This window comes from Phoca vitulina, unplaced genomic scaffold, assembly GCF_004348235.1.
Source record: "Phoca vitulina isolate PV1807 unplaced genomic scaffold, GSC_HSeal_1.0 scaffold11, whole genome shotgun sequence".
Taxonomy (NCBI): Eukaryota; Metazoa; Chordata; class Mammalia; order Carnivora; family Phocidae; genus Phoca; species Phoca vitulina.
In genome coordinates, this window is record NW_022589714.1 from 34,087,430 (window position 1) to 34,098,675 (window position 11,246).

The following is an 11,246-nucleotide window of genomic DNA, read 5'->3' on the forward strand; positions in this document are numbered from 1 at the left end:
TATATAACAAAGTCTCCATAGAACCCTAAAGGAACAGGGTTCCGAGAGCTTCTAGGTTGTTAAGCATGTGGCACACACAGAGAAGCTTGGAAGCTCCCTGTCCTTTCCCCATATGTTACCCTATGCAGCTCTTCCATATGGCTGTTCCTGACTTATATGTCCTTTTATAATAAACCCGTGATTTAGGTGAGTAAAATATTTCTCTGAATTCTGTGAGCTTCTCTAGCATATAAATTGGATCCAAGGAGGGAGTCCTTGGAGGCTTCAATGTATAACTGGTGGTCAGAAACAGGTGATAACCTGGGCTTGTGATCAGCATCCGAAGTGAAAGGTGGTCAGTCTAGTGGCACTGAGCCCTTAATCTGTAGACTCTGGTGCTAGTTCCCCTAGACAGTAACAGAACTGAATTGAATTGTAGGACACCAGCTGGTATTCAAGAATTGCCTATTGGTGTGAAAAACCCACCACATACTGGAATCGGGTGTAGAATACAAACTTGCTCAAATATTGGTCACCTCACCAGATTTTCCCCAATATCTCTTCTCCCAACCCCACCAATCGCTCTCTCTCTCTCAAGCTCTCTCCCTCTCTCTCCCTCCCTCTCCCCACAACACACACATGCACACACGCATGCACGCACACATGTAAACACACTTACCCACTTGCTATTACTATTATTGCTAAAATAATATGATAAAATGTTTTGTTTGTTGTCTTTCCCACCAAAGTACCATGAGGAGAGCATCTCTGTCTTATTTCATATTGTATCCCTAGATCCTTGGCTTATAAGCAGTTTTTGAAAGAATGAATGAGGGAATGAATGAATGAATGAATACATTTATTGCATTTTAACTTCAAAGCTTCCCCCTCCATGACTTTCTAAAGACCATGGAAGAAGTAGGTTTATATTTGCACGATAACTAACAAAAACAGTTCTCTCCTCATTTTGCCTTTAAGTTGCCTTTAGATAAGTTCAATAACAAGCCCCAGCTTTAGTAAATATGAACTGAAATACAGGACGTGTGCATATACTCCTATGATAAAATAATTAAATACAAGTGCACAGAAAAATGGAATGGAAGTCTCACTAGCTTTTTTATTATGCATCTTCTCAATCAATACATCCTAAAGCTACCAGATTGTATATAGTTTGGTGAATATTTAATACTAAGGACAGATCCTCACACAGAATGGTGGTAAACAACTAATGATTTGTATTTTTAGATACCATGCAGTGAAGTCATATGAATAAACAATAAGCAGCTAAATTATTGTTCAACTAAGTCACCCGTCCACATGATTTTTGTTTGTTTTTGTTTCAACATTAATGTAGCTGAAAATGCCACACTGACCAATTTTTGGTTCAGTTGTTTGTTTCCAATCAAAACAGTCACAGCACCCATATATGAATGAATTAATAAAAATGGATCCCAGTTTCCATTATCCATTGATATATCAATCCAATATTAATTCTGGATCTCCAAAGCAGATTAATATATATTACAACTGGAATCATACAGTATTGGTCCTTTTGTATCTGGTTTATTTCACTAAGCATGATGTGCTCAAGGTTCATCCATGTTGTAGCATCTGTCAGAATTTTATTCTTTCTTAAGGTAATATTCATTTTGTTTATCCATTCATCCATGAGTGGATATTTGGTTGTTTCTACTTTTTGGTACTGTGAATAATGCTGCTATGAACATTAATATGCAAATATTTGTTCTAGTCACTGCTTTCATTTCTTTGGGGTTTATATCCAGAAGTGGAGTTCATATCCAGAAGTGGAGTTCCTGGATTGTGTGATAACAATATATTTAGCCTCTTAATTTTCAACTTAAATTGGAGATAACTGTAGATCTTCCGTGGTCAAGAAAGGGTCATTTCATGAATATCCATTTACTAGGCATAAGTCTCACAAATGGACTTTTAAAATACTCACGAATAGTACATATAAGAACAGTCTCTTCTTTATACGCTGTCTGTGTTCACGGTCTGATTTTTATCTGACTTATAAATTATTTAGGAACATTTTACTTTTCCACATCACTCTTCTATTTTTTTTTCGCAAATACTTGACTGTCCCTTTAATAGCAGCTACAAGCCAAACAGAGATTTGCTCAAAATCCGAAAAAGCTTTCCATTAGGTTGATATTCCCATTTGCCTACATAATGGTACAGAGGATGATATAGATCTATTTTTCTGAGACAATACCATCTATCGTTTTATTAATGATGATTTAGTTACATTGCAACTGAAGAGTCTGTCATCAATGTATTAATGAACTGAAAACAATTTATTTCTCGGTCTAAATATTAAAGACTAAGTTTATGTGTTTACTTATTTGTATAACAAGTGAATTTTGTTATAGGACTAGAAATTAGATAATGAATCAAGTTATACTTTAAAGCACAGAATTGTTTCAAAGTTAGAAGTTATCCCCGAGCTAGATACGGTACATTAAGGTTTTTAAATATTTTTACTTGGCTTCAAGATTTAAATTCCAGGCCTTTTATCTTTTCCACTAATGAGAAATAAAAAATCATTTTGAGCTACAGTTTGCAAAGATTTTAACTTATATCCCTTCTTATCTCTATAACCTATCAATATTTTAAAATAATGTTTTTAGTTTTTTTATTACTGTAAAAATGCATAGTAGTCTTAGAAACTTTGGAAAATAGAAAAATATAGGAATCATATTTATAATTATACTTTATATTGTATAATATATACCAGTTATATTATAATTATAATTTACAATCATATAATTATATATGGTATAATGATAATTATAATTATAATTATATATATATGATATATATACAGTTTTAGAGTGCCCCAAGCTCTCAAGGAGGAATAAACCTCCCAAAGGAAAACAATCCTTATGGGTGAAAAGTCAATAAAAGGAACATTGTTTTAGATTAATTTAATGCCCATGAGTCTCCTTTTTTATGCTATATATTTGTAAACTTCCTCATTTCTTCCTGCTGCTTCCCTTTATCCATTGGCTCCCGCATAAAAAGTAGTCACCATAAGCCACAATATTATTTAAAAATTATGTTTATTGTGGGGGTGCCTGCATGACTCAGTCTATTGAGTGTCTGACTCTCAGTTTCAGCTCAGGTCATGATCTCATGGGTTGTGGGATTGAGCCCCTGCATTGGGCTCTGTGCTCAATGGATTCTCTCCCTCTGTACCTCCCCCTGCTCATGCTCTCTCTCTTTCTTAAATAAATAAATAAATAAATAAATCTTTAAAAAAAAAAAACCCCTATATTTATCGTGTATATTCAACATCGAACATCTTTTATTAAGCTGGCTGGTTAGTTCCTGATGGGCAGAAGTATAGGGGCTGTAAACTAGAGGCTGGTATCAGAACACCTTCAGTGCAATCATTTTCTGTTGGTCAGTGTGTTGTATCATCTCCATAACAGCAGCATTTACATTCACTGATCTGAAAAAGAATCAAAATACAGCAGAGCCAAGAATCTAAAAGTCATGGACAGTTAAGAGCTTCAGACCACAAAGGGTCTTAATAAATGGGTCAAGTAGTTCCTGGAAGGCCAGGTGTTAAGTGAGCTAATCTTTAAAGCTGGGAGCTGACATAAAAAAGCAAAATCATATAAGGACATTTAACCTGAAGCTTCCTTTTAGTAGATGAGAAGTTGGGTTTGCATTGGATCAGAGGGTCAGAGTCTTAGGCTGATGGTATGGCATGATGAGGCAGAAGGCATTCATTGGAAATAAAGAGATTGCCTTAGCCGAAAGAATAATCCAATGGCAGTTTGATAAGGACTTCCCATAAAAATTCAAACATGAACAGAAATTGCCAAGTTATTACACCCAGACAACACCTGCTGATACAACTTTTCCCACATGAAAAATAGTTGAGAAAAAAAAAATGTTGAATTCAAAAGACTCTTAGAAATGTTGATAAGTAGCCACTTAATTTCTTGGTTAGCTTAAAGTGACTTTTTCCCTCTAGAAGTGTGTGTGTTTGTAGATAAACAATCTCATGATTCAGACTTGTAAAAATGCCCCAAATCCAGTGATAGATCCAAAAACCCATTGCACTTTGGTCAGGGTATCCTAATGTGAATGTGCATTTCCTAAATACATTCTTGAATTTATTAAGGAGGAGCAATATCACATGTTCCAGCTTTACTGTCAATATATAAGAAGTCTTCAGTAAATGTTTTGAATGAATAGTGAGATTAAAGAAGAGTATAAAGAGAACTTTTACATCAACATGGATGGGACTGGAGGAGATTATGCTAAGTGAAATAAGTCAAGCAGAGAAAGTCAATTATCATATGGTTTCACTTATTTGTGGAACATAAGGAATAGCATGGAGGACATTAGGAGAAGGAAGGGAAAAATGGGGGGGGAATTGGAGGGACAGATGAGCCATGAGAGACTATGGACTCTGAGAAACAAACAGGGTTTTAGAGGGGAGGGGGGAGGGGGGATTGGTTAGCCCGGTGATGGGTATCAAGGAGGGCACATACTGCATGGAGCACTGGGTGTTATACAAAAACAATGGATCGTGGATCACCACATCAAGAACCAATGATGTATGGTGACTAACATAACATAATAAAATTTTAAAAAAATAAAAATAAAATAGAAGGGTATAAAGAGGATGTGGAAACATCAAGTTTCTTAGTTGCAAACTACAGAAACTAAATCTTTTTTAAGGAGAAAATGGGATTCATTGAAAGAGTACTGAGCAGCTCACAAAACTAACTGAAGGCTGGAGACTAAAGGTCAGAAAACAAGCCCCACCAAGGCAAGCTGATTCACAAGCAGAGGACAGCACAGGAACATTCTAGTTTATTCTAGTTAAAAAGCCACCATTTTTGCTCTTCACAACCAGCCCCCAGGGTGTCAATTCCTGTGCATTTTGCATAACTGTCGCCAAATTATCTAATTCCAGATATGAGGATCCAATTGACAAAGCCCAGGCCACAGGCTTAAACTGCCCAAGTGGGGTTGGGGAGAATCGGAAATATCCATCCTAACTTGAGTTTCCACAGAGGGAAGCAATAGTTAATAAGAGCAATAGTTACATTTATTGTGCCCATATTATGTCCTAGGCTTTGTTCTTTTTTTTTTTTTTAGAGAGGGAGGTGGGGAGAGGGGCAGAGGAAGAGGGAGGAAGAATCTTAAGCAGACTCCACACAGAGCATGGAGCCTGACGCAGAGCTCAATCTCACAACCCCGAGATCATGACATGAGGGGAAACGAAGAGTTGGACACTTAACCGACTGAGCCACCTGGATGCCCCCCAGGCTTTGTTCTAAGTCTTTCATATGCACTACTTTTAGAACCCTCACTATAACTTCATTATGACTCTATGAAGTAATTATTAATCCACATTTTCCAGAGAACAAAACCAGTCACAGAATTAGACTTAACCCAAGTTCACATACAAAGTAAACATTGCAGCTGGGATAAGAAGCCAGGCAGGCTGGATTCAAGGCCTGAGGTACTGGGAACTGATCTATATACTACACTCTCCGAAAGGCTTTCAAGCATCTCCTTTCCCAGCTGGTTATAATGCTGAAGTTTCAGAGTATAGTTTTTATCCTTAGACTTGTAATCTTTTACATCAACATGGATCTTTAGTGATCCTCTGTTAAAATATCAAAACATGGTTCATCTATACTATGAAATATTTTTTACCATCTTAAGAAATAAAGAGTTAAGAGACAATAGTCAATGGTATTGTAATAGTTGTGTGGTGACAGATGGGAGCTACACTTGGGGTGAGCACCACGTAACATATAGAGTTGTTTACTCACTATGTTGTACCCCTGAAACTAAGTACCATTGTGTGTCTACTATGGTTCAATTTAAAAAAAATAAAAATAAATTTTTTAAAAAGAGGTAAAACTCATACTCCAGGACATACGGTTAAGTTTTTAATAAAGTATATTATATTGTGATGCTGACATTTAAAAAATAAGATATGTGTATATAAAAACATAAATGTATAGAAGGAGACCAGAAGGATGAACACCAAACTATTGATATGGGAGTGGAAGTGAATCGGTAGATGCTCATTTTTACTTTATGTGGTTCCATGTGGTATGAATCATTTTTAAAAGGACAAATTTGTTTATAGCTTTTATAATTTAGAAACTAAAAATGAACATAAATGTACATACATATGCATATATACATATACAATTGTTTATATTTCTATGAAGGCGAGCATTTTTTCTAGGATGTGAGTAATACCTGAGAGAGTAAGTAGCAGAGAACCAAAATTGGTTAGCCAAAGAAAAAGAACAACAGTTTCAGAGTCAGACAGACTTGCATTTTAATTTGGGTCCTGGAATTTTCTAAATGATATAAGACTTCAGGGCACCTGGGTGGCTCAGTTGGTTAAGCGACTGCCTTCGGCTCAGGTCATGATCCTGGAGTCCCGGGATCGAGTCCCGCATCGGGCTCCCTGCTCAGCGGGGAGTCTGCTTCTCCCTCTGACCCTCCCCCCTCTCATGTGCTCTCTCTCTCTCATTCTCTCTCTCTCAAATAAATAAACAAAATCTTTATAAAAAAATAAAATAAAATAAATGATATAAGACTTTGGAAGTCATTTCGTTTCTTGGTTTTCCTATTTGTGTACAATGATAATAAGAAACAAACTTACCTTGCTGGACTGTTTTAAGGATTATAATTAGCATGTGTAGAGAGCCTGGCAGGTATCAGGTGCCAGTAGATGTTAAAAAGGGCATCAAATACTTGCTCTAAAGACGCATTAGTGCCTAAAGCTCAGCAAGCTGACGCACATTGATAAAATGTGGTGGGGAAGGAGACCAAGTTCTGGAAGGAAAAAAAAATTAAAGGCCTGTTTTATTTTCTGGGAAGACCTTCGGTTCCAACCTTATCTTTGAAAAACAGCTTGCTCAAGACCATGCCTGCTCTACAAGACTTCCCTTTCATTTGAGCTGTGCACTCTCTTGGGCCCAACGGCCAGCATACTACTGGGGTGGGATCTCCCTGGAACCCAGATCCAAGTTTCTGTCCCCTGCCCTCCCCCTCTACTATCTCCTCTTTCTCTTTTGTTCCTTATTTTAATTTTGTACAAGGCGATAGCAACTACTGCACTCATTTTATTAGTAAGTTTAGGAAAATATATTTGGGATATAATCTTTTCTTGGCAAGACTGTGGGGAGTGAATATTTTTAAACATTAAAACTCTTCTCTACCTTAACCAAGTAACCAAGGTTAACATCATCCGTAATGAAACATATTGATATCATGTAAACTCTGATATAATAGGAGGAGAAGCACATTTCATCTCTGTAGTATTTAACCCTAAAATCCGTAACTCCAGATTAATCATGTACAAACATCAGAAAAATCCAAATTGAGGGGCTTTCTACAGAACATCTAACCGGTACTCCTCAAAACCATCAAGGTTGTGCAAGACAAGGAGAGACTGAGAAACTGTCACAGGTTACAGGAGACCAAGAAAGCATGATGACTTAATGCAACATGGATCCTGGATCGAACCCTGGAACAGAAACCGGGCAGGGTACTAGGGTAAATGTCTGGAATTTAGTTAATATTGTACCAGTGTTCATTTCCTGGTTTTGGTCATTGTACTATGATTATGTTAGATATTAACACTAGAAAGAAACTGGATGATAGGTAATAAGGAACTCTGTTATCTTTGCAACTTTTGTAAACATAAAATCATTCAAAATAAACCATTTAAAAATATTTTCTGATTCTTAATGTTGATAGGATATAACCATTTTGATGACTTCATTATTTAAATAGTGTGTCTTCATTTTTACAATTTATTGTACTTTGATACAGAAGTTTCAAATTTTTCCAAGGAAAAATCCCTGCCCCCTATGTGTCACTTTCATAGCTCTTTAATAGCCTAGATTTCTCATCTCTTTATGATTTATAAAGTACTTTCATATATACTCTCTTGCCTGGTCTTTCAAACAACTGCTTGAGATGGATAGGAATCCTCACTGCTACATGAAGGATGAAAAAAAAAATGGTAACAGAGGCAGTTTGAGATTCACTTTATGGTATATGAGTTAGTGATAGAGTCTTGTCAAGAACCTGGATCAGAGCAATTCAACAACACTTTAAAAAAAATTACCTCATGAGCAAAGAATGTGAATAGACATTACTTGGAGTAGGAATTACAAATGGTCAAAAAGGCACATGCAAAGATGATCTACATCATTCATCATCAGGGAAATGCAAACCAAAACCACAATGACACAGTACTTTGCACCCACTAGAATGGCTAGATCAAAAAGTCAGATAACAGCAGGTATTGCTGAGGATGTGGAGAAATCAGAATGCTCATACACTGCTGATGGAAATAAAAATGGTGCAGCCACTTTGGAAAACAGTCTGGCATTTCCTCAAATAATTAATCATGGAATTATCATATGACTTAGAAATTCCACCTCTCAATGTATGAAATGAAAACATGTCGACACCAAAAATTCGTACATGACTATTCATAGCAGCATTATTCATGATAGCCAAAAGTTGGAAACAATCATAATGTTTATCAATGGACAAACAGATAAAATATGGTATAACCATACAATGGAATATTAATTGGTCATGGGAAGGAATGAAGTACTGAAATATACTATAGCATGGATGAAGCTTGAAAAAGTGTGCTAAGTAAAAGAAACCAGTCGCAAAAGACTTCATGCTATATGATTCCATTCATGTCAAAGTCCAGAATGGAGAAATCAATAGAGACAGAAAGTAGATTAGTGGTTGCTTAGGGAGTGTGGGGATAAGGGAGTGATTGCTAAAGGATACGGGATTAACCTCGGGGAGCAACAGGGCAGTGGGGGAAATAGCCATTTTTTAAATGTCATAAAAACAACAAATACCACAGAAACATAGCACATATAACCCACTATGAGAAGTCTTATGAAAGAGAAGATGACAATTCAATGAGAGATACTAGCAAGAACCTGGGTTCAAAAGGGAAGTCAAAGAAGGCTTTGCTGAAGAAGTGACTTTTTATCTGAGAAATGAAGGCTGATGTGTATAAAGTATGGGGGAAAAAAAGTGTGGAAAGGGTGTCCCATTTAGAACAGTTTGAGTGAAGATCTAAAAGAAAGCAAATAACTATTTTCCCAGATTGTACATGATTCAGCTTATTTCAATGCAAATGTTCAGAAGGCCAGCAACAGATCTGAACTCCTCAGTGGTCAATACTCCAATATATCTACTGTATTTTATCATTTTTAAATAGTTTAAAGACAAATTGATTTATGATATTGTTTTTATTTTATTTTATTTTTTTATGTTCAATTAGCCAACATATAGTACATCATTAGTTTTTGATGTAGTGTTCAACGATTCATTAGTTGCATATAACACCCAGTGCTCATCACATCACGTGCCCTCCTTAATATTCATCACCCGGCTACCCCAGCCCCCCAACCCCCTACCCTCTGAAACCCTCAGTTTGTTTCCCAGAGTCCAGAGTCTCTCATGGTTTGTCTCCCTCTCTGATTTCTTCCCATTCAGTTTTCCCTCCCTTCCCCTGTGATGCTCCACGCTATTCCTTATGTTCCACATATGAGTGAAACCATATGATAATTGTCTTTCTCTATTTGACTTATTTCACTTAACATAATGCCCTCCAGTTCCATCTATGTAGATGCAAATGGTAGGTATTGTTTAGATCTTCTTGCAATATATGCTTTATTACTTTTTTTTTTTTCAGCTTGGTGAATAGTTTACCAAGATAAACACTTTGGTATTTATGATTCATTGGAATTCTCATGAACAATCTTTGGGCCACTGTAAAACCATAAATCAAAGTGTGGAAGGGATACATGCATTCCCCTAGCTAAGCATGTGAACCCACTCCTGCTGTGCTATCCTGTGAGGAACGATGGAAATAGCCATTTCTAAAATCTTTGGATTGTAAATTTAGAAAATGTCAAAGATCACCTAGTCCTAATATCATATATTCTATTGTGGACAAATACAGCAGAAAGACAAAAACAAAACAAAACAAACTTGCTGCTTTCTTTTATAAACATTTGTTGTGATATAGAATTTGGCCCAGCAGTCATTCACACTTATATTCTGAATAGAATCTTTTGGAAATGGGACTTACTAAAGTAATTTTATTTAGGGGCGCCTGGGTGGCTCAGTCAGTTAAGTGTCTGCCTTCAGTTCAGGTAATGATCCCAGGGTCCTGGGATCAAGTCCCACTTTGGGCTCCTTGCTCAGCGGGGAGCCTGCTTCTCCCTCTGCCTGCCTCTCCCCCTGCTTTTATGCGCTGTCTCTCTCTTTCTGACAAATAGATAAATAAAATCTCTAAAAAAATAAAATAAAATAATTTTATTTAACTGATAGCTATAAGTTCTCAAAGTTCTCTGTTAGGCTATGAGAACAATTATAGGATGGAAGCAAGAACCGTCACGGTATTTTTTAAGTGTTTCGCATTTTATTTACAGGTGACTATTTGTCAAAAGTGTGGATTTACTATGTCCCTGTTTAAGTTCACTCTCTTTTTTAAGACTAAAATATATATTTCAACATATTTGTGCATTCATATACTTACATTTGTGTAAAGCTGAGTATGGATTCAAGAAAAACATTATCCTAAATAAGCAAAACCACTTCTTACAGGACTGTATTTTCCTCATTGCCCTTTGGCTAATATTCAACATCTAGTATCTTTAATATTGAATGCAAGGCCTTTTACAACCCAGCCCAGCTACCATTACAGCTTTATCCCCAGACACTTTCTTCTTCCCTCCCCATCTGTCTTATATTCTAGCTTTGCATAACTAATTGCTATTCCTCAAATATGCCATGTTCTTCAAAGCCTTATGCTAGTCCTTCTGTCTTACTCATAAAACCTATTTATTTTTTAATGTCCCCATCAATATCATTTTATGTGCTAGTGTTCTTAGCCCGAGACAAAATAAATTGCTGCCTTATATATGTTCTCTAATACTCTTATAACCACTATTATATTACCTGTTTTTATACAATCATTTGTGTATATGTCTGTCTTCCCAGCTAGGTTCTCAACTTCTATATTTTGTTTAGTTTCATGTCTCCTATAGGAGCCTAGCTCAGTGCCTGCCATACAATAAACGCTCAGGAAGTGTCTGTTGAACTATGTTAAATAAGATTCTAGACAATTTTGTGCAATAGATCATTTCTATAGCCTGACTTCTTCAAATCTACGTTGTATGTTCTTCGAACTAGCATTTTGA